The following is a 5,802-nucleotide window of genomic DNA, read 5'->3' as shown; positions in this document are numbered from 1 at the left end:
CTTTTCTTTAAATACTGTTGTGTGATAAATCTGCATAAATATAAGAAGAGTATTTCTATGAAGTTAGCATAATATACAGCATGTAGAAAAGCAGATTCACAAATAATTATTATGATAATATTTCAGAGAAGAATAACTCTGAGAAAATAGTATTATTATTCACTTCGATTACACTGCATTTCCAATCCATATTCTGAAATATTTAATGAATAGAAATATTAATAGATAATAACATTAAAAGTAAATTAAAATATACCATCTACGTCGTACACAATCACTATTAGTTCTTTTCTTCTATTATTTTTATTCATATTCATTAAACTTCGAATTATCTAGAGAAAATTCGAGTCGTTTGACTCCATAAATTGGTCAAATGTATATGAATTATTGTATAGATTTTTAATAAGTTCTATAGAGCATATACATATCAATTTTTTCTGTAGAAAGAGCACCTTCAGCAGCGCCGTCTTGGGGCCCACCTGTTCAAGCTTCAATACCTCCGTCTTGGATGAATAACAATCCGAATAATCCAAACCCAAATGACCAGAAAACAATGAAGGAGGATTGTATTCACATAGTAAGTTGCTTTCTAAATCTTCCATAGTTGCCACTAAAAGAGCATCTGATAATAAATCATTAGTCATTACTATTTCTCCAATGATTTTTTAAATATTTCGTAGTTTATTACTTAAGTTGTTAAAAATACAATGTTATTTTTGCTATAGGGAGCTCAAGACCACTGAATTATGGTAGAGGAATGACATGGACACCGTCAACAAATGTGGAATCAGCAAATCCCAAATCTGTTGATAATTTTAATGGGAATAGTGTAGTAATGCAAACGTCGTCAGAAATACCTTATTGGGCTACAGCTAATTCGAGATCCTGGTCTAATAATGGTAAATAATAGTACCTATATAAAATTGGAGTGTTTTTTGTAATATTAGAATAGCCGTTTCTTAATACATGCAAATGAATATAAGCATAGAGTGCGGCACCCTGGGTGCATATACTAAGTTAACTTTTTTTTAGCTTTGTCTGACATTTTTTTCGTTAATCTCCGAAGCAACTGGACTGATTTTGGGCTAACTTGGGTTACTTTCATGTTAGAAAAATTACCTATATTTTATCTTCATTCATCTAACGGTAACCGCGATTTTGTACGTATAGAATTGTATAAAAATATCTGCAGTATAAAATATAGCAATACTTTTTTTATATTTTTATAAAGATATTTTATATCTTATCTTAATTCAAAATATTTTGATACATTTTTGCAACAAAAGCTGCAGAAAAGTGCTCATATATAACGCGTAGTTCTGATTTCTGTAATCCTCTGTCTAATATGTAATTTATTATCATATTACATTATACTATAATAAATTTTCGTTATAGAACAATCATCTACCGAAACCTGGTATCCAATGGTGGGTGGTGTAGCCCCAGAGAAACAAGGACTCAGGGTGGTAATTCATATGCACCAACTTATGAAGGAGGAAATTTTGCTGCCTTATTTAAAGCTAGTTGCATATCAATCTTTTTAAGTAGTTTTGTAATATTACTCCTATAAGATAATCGTTCAAGAAACAAAAACAACTAAAATAAAATCAGAAAAATCCCGAACAAAGCGTATCGAAAATAGTTGATTATTGATGTGGCAGTGTAAATAGTGAGCAATGAACTATGGGTATATGTGTTTACTTAAATTAGTAACTATCTCTATTAAAAATTACGAGGTAGTAATTATTAATTAAATACATTTGAAAACAAATAGTAACAATTAAATAAAATGCTAATTGTCTTTCGCTAATTTTTAAATCGAATTGTACTCTAATTGCGTGCTCATCATAAAACTGTTACTAATTTGGATTTTTTTAAATTGTCTTAATTAGATTAATCTTCATAATTAAGCCTATAGTTGATTTTACATGATTTGATCGATCATGAATTAAAAAAGAGGCAAAATTTTGCTGAACCACCTGCACAACTAATAGTTGTCCTGTTAATCAGCAGAATCATCAAATTTATGAAAGCATATTTTGAATATTTTTGTTATTAACTCAGCGGTATCCAAACCCCTCGGAGGGGCGCCAGTCCGTTCTAAGGGGGCGCTTACGCCTATTTCCAGAATACTATTTTAGAAAATAACCCAAAATTTTTGAAATGATTTAAAAAATTAAAAAATAATAAATTTGTATGCAATATTTTTACATAATTGCATATTAATTTATAGTCTGATAATATCAGTTGAGTATTTATAAAATTAAATTGAAAAAATTAAGGGGGGCGCAACAATTTTTTTTATTAGAGCAGGGGGGCGCGGTGCAAAAAAGGTTGGGAACCATTGTATTAACTACATGTTTACAACGCAGGTATCTGACCTGCAATTAGCTTAATTTTATATTCGTACAGCACTATTAAAATTTCTAAAATCGGGCAATTCCGACGTACATAGGTCGGAAAGGTCGATGCAGGAGCATTAGATCTTTGGTTATTCTTTACATATAATGTGGTCTCATTCAGTGTTATCAGTTATTCAGTTATTTCCATTGTGTAATTATTTGTGTAATTGATCAGTTAGTTTTTATCATTAAGTGTATTCAAAACTCTTCAATTTCCCAACCCGACCACGCCGATATTTCCAGACCACGTGTAGATGTCGTCTTGGACTTCCATGCAGATAACTTTTCTTTTCTTTATTAATATGATTTATTAAGGTTAGCATTTAGAATTTATTTTGTTTTATTTATGTGTTACTTCATTTATTTTGTCTTTGAAGAAGCACATATTCATTTAATTCTTTAATTTTTCTGAATGTACTTAATTTTCTATTCTTAAAGAATAAAATATCGAGAGGGTTGAAAAAAAAACCCAACCTTGGTTGTCATATTTTCTAAAGACAAAAACGTCCATTTCCAATTAAATGCGAAAACATTGCAATATTTCATGTAAAAAAATGTGAAAGATCGATATTGGTTTAATAGCATACCAATAAATTTTGAAGTAACACATGATCTATCGAGCTGTTGTATGGATTTAAATATATATTACAATTTATATACAAACTACTGAATTAAGTAATTATTAAAAAATAATTTACAACTAAATAAAATGTAAACGACCACGACACCGCTTAATAGTACTTGAAACCATAGACATTAAAAATATTATATAGAAATAAGTGTATAGAATTATTATAATTACCATTAGTTTTATATGTATAGAAATAAATAAATATTAAGCACCAAACATATAAAATTTTAGATCTCACTAAACAGTAAAAAATGTTTGGAGACACATAATTTATAAATGTAGATCTCACTAAGCAGTAAAATAATATTTGGAGACCCATATTTTATAAATGTAAATCCATAAGTGTATATTTATATAATCAATCATATTGCCTTATTGAAAACCGTCCTCACACAATAATCTTCCGCTTTTATAAATGTTCAATAGATACTTGTAAAATATTGGATATAATTTAGAATAGATACTTAATAATAAACAATATAATTAATAATATATTAGTTAATATATAAATTCTTCGTTTTATTAATGTTGAATTAGTTTATCATTTTTTTGACAACAGTCATTTAAATGTGCAAATTTTACTATGCAAAATTACAAATATTTGCAATAAACGTATCAGCTCAATACATAATATAGTTGATCATTAAATTATGAAAACAAAATGGAATATTTTTTTAAATCTATAAGGTTTCTGCTAACTAGATCACAGATTTTAAGGTAAAAATGGTTTTCAATTATTTTTTGCGACTAGAATTGTTTATTAAGCTATCAGTGTCTTCAAAATGTATAAAATTTTATAACAAAAAGATCATATATCTTTTGCTTTTGTTTATTTCTCTTTATAAAACATATTTTATGCTGACAGTCTTCACAATGAATCACAAGCTACAAAAGTTTGCACTAATTATCATTAGATTTGTTTATCACGTTGAACATCCTGCTATTCTTTTAGAAAATGTGTTCAGGGACCACAAATTTTTGTAATTACAATTTAATTTTAACTATGCTTAATAAAATTAAATGAAACAAATTTCTTTCTAAAGCTAACATATGATATCTGATAGATATGTCTTTCACCCTCATGCAAAAAGATATTCATAGCTCAATACAAAAGATAACGCCAAAATTCTTTTCTTTATAAGATTAACTATTGGCAACTCTTTAATATTTCATTGCTTCTAAATTTGTTAGTTTCTTTAAATCAATCACGGCAGCTTCTATGGTAAAAGCTTGAGCAGGAATAATATGCTGGATATTATTTATACTTATTCCTTGTCCAGATCTTTAAATGTCCAGTACATGATTTATCAAAAAAAAGACAACCAGTTAGAATATCCCTTAACATGACTTACTAAAAGGCTATAAATCTAAGTTACCTTCTTAGATGTTTTTTTGTCTTTTATTCCATATTTCAACTGCCTTCTACAAATGTTCATAAGAGCATTTCACACGTTTCCCCAAGGCTAAGCATTCTTCATAACAAAACTTCTAAATATTTTATCAAAATTCATTATAGCCAATCTTGCCGAGTGAATTACTTCTTATTCTGGGGTCCATTATGCAAAGAAAGCTTTCAGAATCTCTAAAATTATACATTATGTATATAAATATAAACAATCTTGATTTCAAAAATAATTATTACTTTCCAGAACTAGTAGTAAATCGATACATCCCTAACTATAGTTAGACTTATCTATAGATAAGTTTTAACAATGCATGCGACTGAATTTTTACTACACAAGTTTATTTTATGAATGAATGCTATATACCTCAAATTATAATCTGCTTCATTATCAATGAACCATTGTCTACAGTCCTTTGCTAATTCTTCATAATCATGCCCCCCACAATTAAGTGGAAGGAAGGATAATTTCTAAGTTTTGAATAATCGATGCATCAAATCCGTTTCTTGACATGCTAAAACAGAATAAACAAATATTAAACTAGAAGTAATACAAAACAAAATCAGTAATATATGAAAGTAACCTTTATAGGAGCCTGTTCTGTTCCTATAAATTTTTGCACACCAGGACTGGCGCTTTTCTTGATTTAAATGAAGGAACTATCGATTTTATAAATAAATCTGAAGGTATCTAAGTTATAAATAATTAAAACTAAAATAATTAAAGAATTAAATATAAATATTTTCTTGTCATTTTAGACACCATTGAATACAAACATGTTGAGCTCGAGAGTAGTGACTTGCCATCTTGCGAATCGTAAAAGTCAATCGTGAAAAGTAAAATAGATGGCCAAGAAACAAGAAATATGGTATTGTAAAAATAATATTATAGTCTCATTATTAACTTTCCGTAAGGCAAGTTATAGTAATCGCAAAAAAATCGAAAATGAAAATGTTTATATATCTTTACGTTTCAAAGGTTTCTGAACATTTTGGCATACCTTAGAAAAAATGAATGTATGTGTGTGTGTGTGTGCGGATATAAATTTTTGTCGACGATTTCAGGAACACCGATCAACCGATTTGAATAATTCAAAAAACATTTGATTCGTATTGATAAGGAGACGTGTTGATTAGTTTTTGGCGAAAGCAGGTCTAGCCGTTCCGAAGATACGGTACAAAAAGTGCCAAAAACGGTAACTCAGTTTTTAAGAGAACGGAGCGTCTAATTTTGATAATTCAAAAAACATTTTACTTGTATTGACAACATGAAGAACTGATTAAATTTTTGGAAAGGCAGGTCCAGCGGTTATGAACTTTCAATAAAAAATGTCATTAGGCGGTCAAAAATGTTTATTGGACATATG

At 28.5% G+C, this 5,802-nt stretch overlaps 1 long non-coding RNA gene across 1 annotated transcript; it reads right to left on the bottom strand.

Annotated features, from left to right (window-relative positions):
* Positions 1-4,120: 4,120 nt before the first annotated feature.
* Positions 4,121-5,116, bottom strand: LOC113380280. Its single transcript, XR_003367337.1, has 4 exons — positions 5,020-5,116; positions 4,803-4,950; positions 4,410-4,615; positions 4,121-4,315 (listed from the first exon to the last, which is right to left on the bottom strand). It is a non-coding gene; the product is annotated as an uncharacterized LOC113380280 (long non-coding RNA).
* Positions 5,117-5,802: the final 686 nt, after the last annotated feature.

This window comes from Ctenocephalides felis, unplaced genomic scaffold (assembly GCF_003426905.1).
Source record: "Ctenocephalides felis isolate EL2017-DRISC unplaced genomic scaffold, ASM342690v1 CF-g0.4_SCAFFOLD_02001, whole genome shotgun sequence".
In the NCBI taxonomy this organism is placed as follows: Eukaryota; Metazoa; Arthropoda; class Insecta; order Siphonaptera; family Pulicidae; genus Ctenocephalides; species Ctenocephalides felis.
Note: the sequence above shows the minus strand (reverse complement) of the source record. Positions and strands in the feature narration are given on the sequence as shown.